We start from the raw sequence: 12,709 nt of genomic DNA on the forward strand, positions 1-12,709 counted from the left end.
AGGATGGGGTTTGTTTTGTTCACGCTGTATCCTGGTCCCTAGGAGAGTGCCTGGTGCCTCGAGGCGTACAAATACGTGTTTGTTAGGCACACAGGTTGCTTTTAAGGTTCTGTATTTCTTAAGGGACTTGTTGGTTTCTGAAACTAGGAAATATGTTTTGAGAGAAAATTTCAAAATAGAGAAAAAGATTTGGTTTTAGAGAAGTATGAGGGATGAAAATCAGTTAACAGAAGCTCTGAAGCAGTGATTTTCAGCCTTGCTTTTGCAACACCTTGTGGTATATTTGGCTGCCTCAAAGGGTATTGTGAAATTATTCACCCCAAAATAATAATGATAGTTCACTTTAATTTAAAATAAAGTTGCATAAAGGAGGAAGGGTGGATCATACATTTAAATGAAAAGAACATGTTGTAATCACAGCAAGATTGGAAACTACTGAAATCTGACTTCCTAGTTTGAAGAAGGTGAGGGCAGCTCTGTGTGAGGCAGTCCTCTTCAGGGTGGGCACGCACCGCCCCTGCAGGCACTGCGCGCTGGCGGTGGGATTTTTTCCTTGAGTCTGCGCTGCTCATGGGGAATGTAAGTGTAGGAAGAAGTGTCGCACTGACACCTTGTCACTTCCTTTCCTCTGCTCTTCACTGTGCCACCTACAGAAAGACATCTTTTGAATGTGTCCTTGCAAAACAGTGCTCCTGACCTGTACACATGAAGTATGTGTGAAGAATGCACAAAGCTGATAGGGACTGCATGGCCCACTGTTGACAACTGTTATCCAGATGTGTGGCGCTCCTGTTCCTAGACACTTCCACGTGCCATGGCCTGCACCATCTTTTAAAATAGGGTGGTCTGTCATTTTTCACATGCCTACTTAATGCCTCATTTGAGATCTCTATATAATTCATCTTTAGCCTTTAAACTGGACATAGCGCTCCAGACAGATGAGTATGTAGATTTGCAGCCATGGTGGACACAAGCAGGGTTGGAGGTACCAGCATGCGCACAGGGTGCTGTGGGGACAGGTAGGCTGAGCAGTTTACCAGACCCACACATGGTAGGTGTCAGGGACATCTTCAGATGTTTGGTTGTTTGTAAGTACTCAATATTTTGGTGTAACTTACTGAAGAACAATATACCTACAGAAGAGTGTACAAATTACAAGTGCATAGCACGGCCAATTTCTAAAAGTAAGTAACGCCACGTAACCAGCACTTAGATCAAGAAACAGAATATTTCCAGCACCGAGAAGCCCTGTTCATGCCCCTTCTGTCACTGTGACCATTTTGCCAAAGAGTAAACACTGTGCTGACTTTTATCACCATTACTAATTTTGCTTCTTTCTGATCTTTCTACAAATGGAATCAAGTATAGACTTGTATGCCTGATTTGTTTCAGGCAACATTTATTTGTGAGCTTCACCCATGTAGTTGGTTGTGTGCTCATTGCTCATAGTATTCCACAAATAAACCGAACGTACTGCAGTTTATTTATCCGTTCTTACCGATTGACGTTTGGATTATTTCGGGGTTTTGCTGTTGTGAGGAGTGCTTCTGTGAGTGTTCTAGTACATGTCTCAGTGAATGTGTGTGTGCATTTCTAATGGGCACACCCTGGATTGTGGACTTGCTGGGTCACGTGGTGTAGAGAATTAAGGAGAGGACTGTTACTGTATTTATATATGCACACATAAAATTTCGAAGGTGTGTGCTACAAACATGGCTTTAAAAGCAGTTATAGGAGAACAGAACATCTGGAAGGTACAATTAAAATGAAACTTGATCAGTTTATCAGTTAGAGTTCAGTTAGGAGAAGCCATACCGGTAATTTTAATAGGAAAATTGAATATAGAGAATTATGTACTACTTAAAGGAGTAAAAAGAGAATGCTAAAGGGTGCAGTGGCAGTTGTATAGAGTAGCTCCTCCAGGGGTGAGGGAGAATACCCAGAAGGAACAAACTTGGGAGAGCTTTTCCTCACATCTTCCCCTACCCCTAAGGCTGAGACTCTGGCCTCTGAGTTGGAGAGGGTGTGGCTGGAGCCCACTGGATGATGGAGACCCTCACTTGGGACGCTGCAGGCCAGCACTGGTGTGTGGCCTGCTGGGTTCTGGTTGGGTGGGGCTGACTGGTAGAGATGGGCTGGATGCCAGTTAAATGGGCCGAAGGGTGAGCACGGCTGGGTCTTCTGCATGTTTCTGGCGGCTGCACTGTAGGAACGGCTATAAAGAGTATGCCAGACCAGGGCAAGAAGCCTTGCTAAGCATACTGTCCCTTCCTCACTTCTATTGACAGGCTAAGCACCAGCTGGCACAGGAAAAAAGGGTTAAAAGATTTAGCCCCAGTTTCATAAATAGGACAAGGAAGAGCAGATTTGGGGGAGATAAGAGGCAATAAATAAATAACTAGTACAAGTAGATAATGCCTAATTTATCTTCCAGTACATTGTTTTCTGCTGTGTCAAACCTGCTGTTAAACCCATCTAATGAGTTTTTCATTTTAGGTAAGAGATTTTTTTTTTAATTTTTAAAAATATATTTTATTAATTATGCCATTACAGTTGTTCTATTCCCCCCTTCATTCCCCTCCACCCTGCACCCCCACCGTTCCCCCCCTTTAGTTTATGACCACGTGTCTCAAGTTCTTTAGATTCTATACTTCCATACTATTCTTGCCCTCCCTCCTATTTTCTGCCTACCATCTATGCTACTTATTTTCTGTACCTTCTCCCCCCTTCTCCTTCTCCCACTCCCCGGTTGCTAACCCTCCATGTGATCTTCATTTCTATGGTTCTGCTCCTGATCTAACTGTTCTCTTAGTCTGCTTTTGTTTTAGGTGTGGTTGTTAATCACTGTGAGTTTGCTGGCCTTTCACTGTTCATTTTTTTTAACTTCTTTTTCTTAGGTAAGTCCTTTTAACATTTCATATAATAAGGGCTTGGTGATGAGGAACTCCTTGAATTTGATCTTATCTGAGAAGCACTTTATCTGCCCTTCCATTCTAAATGAAAGCTTTGCTGGACAGAGCAATCTTGGTTGTAGGTCTTTGGATTTCATGACTTGGAATACCTCTTTCCAGCCCCTTCTTGCCTGTAAGGTCTCTTTTGAGAAATCTGCTGACAGTCTGATGGGAACTCCTTTGTAGGTGACTGTCCCCTTATCTCTTGCTGCTTCTAGGATTCTCTCCTTCATCTGAATCTTGGCTAATGTAATGATGATGTGCCTTGGTGTGTTCCTTCTTGGGCCCAACTTCTTTGGTACTCTCTGAGCTTCCTGGATTTCCCGGAAGTCTATTTCCTTTGCCAGATTGGGGAAGTTCTCCTTTATTATTTGTTCAAATAAGTTTTCCACTGGTGGCTGTTCCTCTTCCCCTTCTGGTACCCCTATAATTCGGATATTGGAGCGTTTAAAAATGTCCTGGAGGTTCCTATGTCTCTCCTCATTTTTTTGCATTCTTGTTTCTTCATCCTTTTCTGTTTGGTCATTTTTTTCCTCCTTCTGGTCCACTCCTTTGATTTGAGTCCCAGTTTCCTCTTCATCACTATTGGTTTCCTGTGCATTTCCCTTCATTTCAATTAGTTTAGCCTTCATATGTTCCTCTAATTTGTGACTAAAATCAACCAGTTCTGTGAGCATCCTGATCACCAGTGTTTTGAACTGTGCATCTGAAAGTTTGGCTATTTCTTCATTGCTTAGATTTATTGGCTCTGGGGCTCTGAGTTATTCTTGAGCCATGTTTTGGTCTGTTCGCATTTGGGGAAATCTCAGGGGTCAGCACATCCGGAGTGCAATGGATAAGCCTCACCCTGGGAAAACCACCTTGGTGATCATGGTATCTCCCCTGCCAGGTAAGTATAGATTTTTTCAATTCTATTTGATTACTTTCCATAAATTCATTGGTGAATTTATCTTTTCATCTATATTTTTCACCATTTTCTTGCACATGCTAATCATACTTATTTTTAAGTTCTTTTTTTTAATCTCTTCTTTTTTTAAAAGATTTTATTTATTTATCTTTAGAGGGGAAGGGAAGGAGAGAGGGAGAGAAACATCAATGTATGGTTGCCTCTCGTGCATCCCCTGCTGGGAACTGGCTCGAAATCCAGACATGTGCCCTGACTGGGAATCGAATCGCAGTTGTTTGGTTTGCAGGCCCGTGCTCAATCCACTGAATTGCACCAGCCAGGGCTATTTTTAAGTTCTTATGAGTAAATTCTAGTATCCTAGAATATCACTGAGTCTCTTTGTTTTGCCAGCTTTTTACTTTGGTTATCAACCATGCGGTACTGTATTGGGTGTTTTTAATAGATTTGAGTGAACATCAGATAGTCCCCTCTCTCCATACAGGTAAGAGTTGACCAGTTACCTTAATCCAGATGGGTACTCTGCTGAGTTTGGCTGGTTTGTGGCTTTGGTAAGGGACTGTCCACCTCTGGGCTCACTATTGTTCCTGAGGTGGAGCTTTTTAGGTGTGGAGCAGTCAGTGTTCCTAGACACTTTTAAGTGCCTTGGCCTTTAAAATATTTTGAAATAGAATGTCCTGTCATTTGTCCAATGTTAAATCTCCTGGACAGTGTGGATCTTTGCTGTTATGGATCCCAAATTCTAAATTTTGTCTTGTAAGGCTGCTGATAACTCCATTCTGCTTTTCAGAGGTACTGCATTTTGCCATGTATAATACACACTTTTTTCCAATATTTTGAGGGAGAAATAAAGATGTGTGTTATATATAGGTAGTACTAATTTCGTATCTATAGAAATAGTTTTAGTTCTTTTATTTATACTTATGTGTTAAAAGTGTAACTCTAGAAAGCAATAATGATATACATATGTAAAATAATACCCTGGAACATGATAATCGGTTTTGTCTCTAAATATAAATAAAAATAATTGAATTAAAAATTAAAAAGGAAGGCTTTTTCCCCTGAAAGTTGGGGCCCAATACGTGGGTGTGCATTATACACTGAAGCACATTATATAGCAAAATATGGTAATCTCTTAATCCTTGAGCTGCCCCAGAAATCATCAGATGTCTTAAGGGGAAGTCTGCATATTTGAGGTCTTTCAAGACTGCCGAAACCTCTGATGATTTTTCTGAGTCCAGCAGCAGCTTTGTTATTATGCAAATCCTGGATTTTCAGCCTTCCTGCAATGCTTAGAATTTGCAAACTCCACCCCCCACCCTCCGGCCCCCACTGTAAAAGCAGGAATCAGCTTTTCTCCTTGATGTTCCCCCGTTTTGTGAATTCTCAACTCTTTCCAGTTCTCATTACTTCAACAAATATTGAATGCCTTCAGATAGGTGTCTCTATGTTGTCTAGCCTTCCAGAATTGCTTTCACAGAGAGTACTGCTCTGTCCAAAGCTACCTCATCCTACCTGGAAGTACAAGTTGCTTGTCGTACATTTTTGAATATATAATTTTTACCCTTTACTTTCAAAGCAAAAGAACAAAAAAAGCTTTAGTGGACCATGAAATATCACTGATCTGTTTGGCAGAAATACAGACTTAATGAAAGTTAATTATTAATAATTAATAAAAATGTTTAATGTTAATAAATGTGTTCAATAACATTAGTTAATAAAAATTAATAAATGCTGGGAAACAGTGTATATCCTTTTTTATGAAAACCAAGGCTTTAAGTTTCAGTGTATCTTCTTAAGGTAAAAAAAAGGTAAACATTATTTAGGGATGGCATCTCTGGCTCTCTCAAGTTGAATGCATCTTGTATTCAACGGATGCTTCAATGTGTGATCCAGGTAAATTTGAGAAAATTATGAGAGATTTCAGTGCAAAATTGGTTTATGTGCAGATGAATGAAAAACTCTGTTTGCACTTCTATCATTATCCATTTTTATGCATCAGCCAAGGAAACATTTCATGAAGCAGGTTTTCCTGTTGTTCTTTGTAAAATGCCCTTTGTAAGGGACACAGTGGAAAGGCACTGGTTTAAAAATGGTGATTTATTTGGAGAAGTGGGTTTCACCTGTTTTTCCAAAGGTGTTGCTGTTATAATCAATTTTGGATTAAGGAACAAAATATTAATACATATACATACGCAATACACACAGTTTTGAAGGCATGTGTTATAAACAAGGCTTTCACACACAGCTGTAGAAAAACAGAGTGTCCATAAGTACAAACAAGGTACATTTACAATGTTCAGTCTCATGAGACAAGTGAAAAAAAGGCAACCTGAGTTATTTTTTCAAACCCAATGGCAAATACAACATTTAGCAGGTGTTGCTAATTTTGATTTACTCCATTGAATATGTAAAAATGCTTTGGGGAAAATGAGGTACTGAGTCGAGTATGAAATATTGTAGCTCAAGAATTTGCTTATCCAGCCCTTGCAGATATGGCTCAGTGGGTTGGGCGTCATCCAGCAAAGTGAAAGGAGAGGTTGCCAGTTTGATTCCTGGTTGGGACACATGCCTGGGTTGTGGGTTAGGTCCCTGGGGTGCATATGAGAGGCAACTGACCAATGTTTCTCTCACATCAGTGTTTGTCTTCCTCTTTCTCCCTCCCTTCCCCTCTCTCTGAAAAAAATTAAAAAAAAATTTTTTAAAGAATTTGCTTATCCAGAGGAGTTATTTAATGGTTAGTTTTTAAGGTTATTTATTGTCTTTGGTTGGTCATCTCTCATTGTCATCCTTTATTGCTTCCTGTTCTTTCCACTGTCCTCAAAGGGTTGGGTTTTTAAGTTATGAGAATGTAATTTTATTATTATTTGAGGTTCAGGTACATAGTAAGTGTATACTTTTTTTTTAAATGAATGACTCTGCCCCGCACCACATTATAAGAACAGTAGTTCTTATAAAGTAGTGATTCTTAAGCCTGTGGTGGTCTGAGGTTTTATGGAGGAGAGAGGGTTTTAGCTGGGTTTTCAAGCAGGAGTAGGATTTAGAAGATGGACAGAAGGATGGCACTGTGGGCAGGGAGACGAAGCTGCAGAGGGTCCTCACACACCAAGGGTGGCACATCGGAAACACTGAGCGCACCAGTTTTCTTGGAGGAGCGTTTGCATTGGCAAAAAGCAGAAAACACAGTTACAGAGATAGATTGAGACAGAGTAGTAAGGGGTTCAGAATGCAAAGCTAAATGTTGTTCATTAGTACTTTAGGCTATGATTTTAAGAAATGCTGCAGCCTTAGGTTTTTTTTTCTTTAAATACATGGTTTACAAAGACATTTAAGCTTCTGTGAGGTGTTTATGATTTGAATAATTTTTTCCTTTGGTATTAAGGATTTCAGAAATTTTTGATGCCTTTACTTTTTAGCCACGTGCTGTTAAGTACACTTCTAGAATAGTTGTAAACTTTAAGTGTGTACATTAATTTTTTTAGAGGAGTCAGATTTATATTATACATTTAAAAGTGTGCAGTTGATTGTTGATTATACTTCCTCAAAATCTCTAAATTATTTCACATTCTCCACCTGTTTCACAGGCTGGTCCAAAGGAAAAATAATAAAACTCAAATGAAGGAGAAATTCTTCAGGAAGGGAAATCACATGATGAATTGTAGCAGTTAGAACCTGGTAGCATTCAAGCGACAGGAAAGTAATCAAACTGGCTCAAGTAAAAAGAGAATTTATTGGGTCACAGAACAGAAAAGACCAGGGGTAAAGGTAACTTGGGACAGTACTGTATTTAGAGCTCAGATGATGTCATTGGGACTTTGCTTTGCCTCCCGCTCTGCTGGCATTGTTCTCAGGCCTTCTTAGTATCTCCCAGTTCCTCCAGACCAACATCCATAGCAGAAGAAGAGGAAGTCTGACATCGTGAACTCGAGTCTTAGAATCAGACCTGTTAGCCTCACTTGGGTCGTCATGTCCATGAGTCCTGGGGGATGGACTGTGCTGGTCAGCTGAGCTCTGTACACGTGTTGCATCCTTTCCCAGGTGTTGGCTTTGTGATGCTTTTTAAAGCTTTGGTTTCTTTTTAAAATTTTTATTTATTTGTTTCTAGGGAGAGGGGAAGGGAGGGAGAAAGAAAGGGAGAGAAACACCAGTGTGTGGTTGCCTCTTGTGTGCTCCCATCCAAGGACCTGGCTTGCAACCCAGGCACGTGCCCCTGACTGGGAATCCAATTGAGGACCCTTCGAATTGCAGGCCGATGCTCAGTCCACCAGCCAGGGTGGCTTTGTGATTATTAATTGAGCTATACATTTTTGTTTTGTGAACCTGTCTATATATTTGTTATATTTTATAATAAGTTTCTTTGAAACAACTGACTATATCCAGCATATAAAAATTAATCAGTGTAATTCCTTGGATTCAGGAAGTCCAGTAAATTCTAAGCAGGTAAAAATAAAGAAATCCACTCTAGACATATGGCAAAATTACAGGAAACCAAAAACAATGAGAAAAGTCTAAAAACAGCCAGAGAAAACAAAACAGCAATCGTTAGACTATTAGCTGACTTCTTATAGCCACAATGGAAGGTAGAAGACAGTTTAGTGATATCTTTAATATGATAAAAGAAAACAAGCACCATTTAAAATTTAACTTTACTAATTGTTTAGGGGGGGAGAAAAATTCCCTGTTTGAAGATCGGACATAGAAAGCAATGGGAGATAGCAGTAAAGAGTTATAAAACTGTAAATCATCTGGAGGGTGTTTTAACTAGAGTCATGCATTTAGATGGGTGTTAGGATGTATGTTCCCAGTACAAGTCATCTCGACAAATATATTAAAGTGAAGTAACTTTTTCTTGGTGTTTGCCGATTTGGGAGTGAGGGGTGGGTGCCTACAGGTGACAAAGCAAGTGGCATTAAAGCTTGGCATTGCAGGTAAAGAGCTTTATGCTGACCATGTCTGCCACCCTTCGTTCTGCTCTTCTCCCCTTGTGTTGCTGTGTGTTTGCTGGGATTCTTTAATGGGGATAACGGGAAATATCTGAGTCTGGGTCCTGTCTCTCAAAGCTTCTAGTTTAGTTATTTAGTCTGAGGTGGAGCCTTGGCGTCGGTGGTTTTAGAAAGTCAGTTCTAATGTGTGACCAGGACTGAGATGATAGGTTCTGAAAACAGGTATGGGTGAGAGAGATCTGAATTCTAGTCTCAGCTCTGTTGACTATAAGGCAGGTTATGTTGGCCAAGGTCCCTAATATTTACCCATTTATTTTTGATAAAACTGCTTATATTAGTATTTACCTCACAAGGCTGTTATGAGGGATAAAAACCGTAACATTCAAATGGATAAATGGAAATGAAACTGAAGGTGTGAAAGCCAGAATGACCAAGGACAGTCTGTAATCATACCTACAGAGGGTTTAGCAAATGGTTGTGTTTTCAGAGTAGTCCTCGGGTGTCCCTTTATGATTTAAAACAGCTTGTTTACATGTTTGAGTTTACATTTAAACTGATATAGAAGTGAGGTTTTGTACTTGTTGAAAGTCTTTAGGTTTGGGATTATTTTGCTGTTCTTGGGTTATCTACAGGGATGGGCATATTAAAATGAAAAAATCTTGTAAATTTTGAACCTGATTCTAATGTATGCTTTCTCCAACATTTTTAAAAAGCAAAAAACCTTAGCCATTTAAAAACATTTTTCAGAGAAATTATCTGCATCCTGCTGAGAATTTTATGCCAAGCTGCAGCCCCCACACAAGCTTTGGAGAGCCAAGAAATTGAAACCTGCAAAGTAAAGTGCCAGCTCAGCCTTTACTCTGGTCTGATGGAGTCTTTTAACCACACAGTGGTTTGTAGCCTTGAATGAACAATGGCTCAGGAGACCTTGTAAACAATTAAAAAATGTTAAGTTGTTAGGATTATGAAAATACCATAGAAGCACAATATTATTATAAGCAAAACATTCAACACATTTAATGTAGTTTCTTGAATACATTTTAGGAACATTTATGCAGAAGTCAAATTAAGAAGTAAAATGTCTGGATTATTGTAGATTTTATAAAAGAAGGGCAACTGATTACTTGCAGTGTCTGAAATAGTCTACCAGAGATTGTTAGTCGCGTTTCTTAATCAAGGGGGTCCTTCAGGAGTGGAAAAAATGTATTGGTAAGAATACTGATTAATGTAATGATTATATATAATCTGGGTGTTTAAAGGTACACTTTTAAAGGATTTATTTATTTGCTAAACTTGGAGATGTTTGCAAGGTTAACAAGAACTATAGCTCAGTCACCCCTGTTGGAATTATGTAAAAAATATGACTTTGTGGTTAATCTGAAATCCCTGTAAGTACATGTATGATATGTGTATATTAAAAATAGTCATATATATAAATTATAGAAATTCTTCATATGAATAAGTAAGGCATTCTGGTTAATCAAATATTCATGCTTATAAAATTTGATGTATTGACTATATACAGATCACTAGTTCTTTTAAAATAATTGATTTTTGATAAAATACCCCTTACACTAAAGGTAGAACATAATTTGATCGTTCTTTAATGATTCAGAAACTTCTGAGGGAGTGTTTATTGCTTCAGAATTATTTTTTTTAACTAAATTTTATGGAGTAATATTGGTTAATAACATTATATAAATTTCAAGTGTACAGCTTTACAGAATTACTGTGATTAGCCTTGATTATCATTAAATTGTAGCTGTGTTGTAGACTTGATTAATGCAGAGTTCCAAAATACTGTTAGTTATCAGAGAATTAGCACTGAATCAAGAAAGCCCAGGCAGACTTCGTGGCTGGAATTCACAGGAGAGTCGGACAGAAACTTACAGGAACTGATATGCAGGACATGTATGTGCAGCTGAGTACAGAGATGGATGTTTACCTGTCTGCATATGTGTACGTGTCACTGTTAAGTTGGTAATGTAATTGTTAAACATATACACACGTATACCAACATGTGACACGTGCAGCCATTGCTAGTACTAAGGAAGCTGTAAATGGAAGGAATTTGATCAGAATTTACCAAGAGGAAATTGGCTCCAAGGCAGACTGATTTTGGCTGGAGAAGATAGTGATCCTGGCACAGTGTGCTCTGTATTTCCTTGTGAGAGCTTGAGATGAAAAGAACTAGCTCCATGGAGGCAGATGCTCAGTGGTTTTCTGGAAGCGCAATTATAAGGTTTATGAAAAACAGGAAGATCAACATCTCATGCGTTTTTGTTTTTTTTTGAACTGAGAACTGATTTAATATGCTATTTTGTCCTCCTTAGTCCTTATCTATTGAGCGATGATAATTTGATTTTTGTTTGTATTGACTTTTTCTTTTACATTCCTATTTTTAACTTTGTTAGCCTTTGGAAAGAAATTATATCTTAAAATACTTTTAAGATAATATTTTTTAGGCTGCTCAAACTTTTTTAGCATTTTATTTTTATTTATTTTTTGTTGAATTTATTGGGGTGACATTGGTTCATAAAACCACACAGGTTTCACATGTTCAACTTAGTAACACACATCTGCATGTTGTATCGTGCACTCACTACCCAGTCAAGTCTCTCTGTTAATGACTGATCACTGTAATTAGTCATATTGCAATATATTTATCTTCAGAATTGCTGTCTACTTCTGTTTATAACCACAGATTAGCTTGGCTTCTAGTAGTCAATATTTCTATTGACCCTGAAAAAAAGTGGATCCTTTAACATATTATATTTAATTTAGTTTATAATTAATTGAATAATAGTGATTATTCACTTGACAAATAAAGAGTGCCCACTTTGAATAGCACATGATGTCTAGCACAGCCCTTCCACAGAGATGAATAAGACACTGTCCCTGTTCTCAGATAATTTATGGTTAATAGAGGGACAATAATATGAAGTAAGTGTATCATCCATACAGTGTCATTCTCTATGGACATTAGTGGCTACACTGAATAAGAGAACTTTCTTTTTATCTTTAATTTCTAGTCCTGAGGAACTTTAGCTATTTGTTCTGCTGCATTTTGCTTACGCAATACCAGGACACACCTTATGTATCTACCATAAGGGAAAGAAACACAGAAGGAACTACAGCACACCTTCAGGAAATGCTCTGAAATACTCATTCTGGTGTTGCAAACTCAGGTGCCTAAAAGAGCCAGCCAAGTAATACAAATGAATGGAAAAGACAGGTACAAAACAATTGTGATTGATAAGGATTGTGACCTACTGCACTGTGTATGCTTTGTCTCAAGTTTTTCAAGTAAAATTATTTTGTGGGTCAAAGAAAGCAGGACTGCAGGCCGAGGCTGCCAACTTCGGACCCCTTCATAATTCCTTAATCTTAATGGAACCACTACAAAAACCATTGAGAGGGAAAAATGGTGATTTAAAATTAAACTCAAGTAAGTAATCCAATTTAAGAATGATCACACAATTTAGTAAGTGATTTGGTGCTTCCCCCCCCCCCGCCCCGGGCCATAGGTGACATTTAAATTAAGAATGATGGGATCCCAGGAGGAACCTGAAAGATATTTTAGATCTAGGCAGATGAGGGGATCAAGTTTAGTAGAATCTTCTCACTACTATAGGAGAAGTAGGAAATAGCGAGAATGATGTTGACTCACCGTTGTTGATTATTTTTTTCTGGGTATGTGTAGCCTGGATTATAAGTAGATCTGAGGTCTGGAGACACAGTCTGTTACTTCCTGGGAAATGTGGGAGGGGGCAACTTGATGTAAAGTTCTAGTGGATGGAGCCTATAGCCATCATGTGGGCCTTTCATTACAATGAGAAAATTCATCAGGAAGATGATCACATTTTCTGGGTTTCCACCTTGCCATCTGAATGCCTGAGCATGACACCCCA

The 12,709-nt window shown here is 38.7% G+C and overlaps 1 protein-coding gene and 1 pseudogene across 2 annotated transcripts in view; one reads left to right on the forward strand and one right to left on the reverse strand.

Annotated features, from left to right (window-relative positions):
* Nucleotides 1–12,709, forward strand: part of BABAM2 (BRISC and BRCA1 A complex member 2) — a 357,539-nt gene that overhangs the window by 83,136 nt on the left and 261,694 nt on the right. The window lies entirely within an intron of this gene.
* Nucleotides 3,723–3,848, reverse strand: LOC119050463 (uncharacterized; annotated as a pseudogene).

Source organism: Artibeus jamaicensis, unplaced genomic scaffold, assembly GCF_021234435.1.
Source record: "Artibeus jamaicensis isolate MK-2021 breed Jamaican fruit bat unplaced genomic scaffold, CSHL_Jam_final contig_465, whole genome shotgun sequence".
In the NCBI taxonomy this organism is placed as follows: domain Eukaryota; kingdom Metazoa; phylum Chordata; class Mammalia; order Chiroptera; family Phyllostomidae; genus Artibeus; species Artibeus jamaicensis.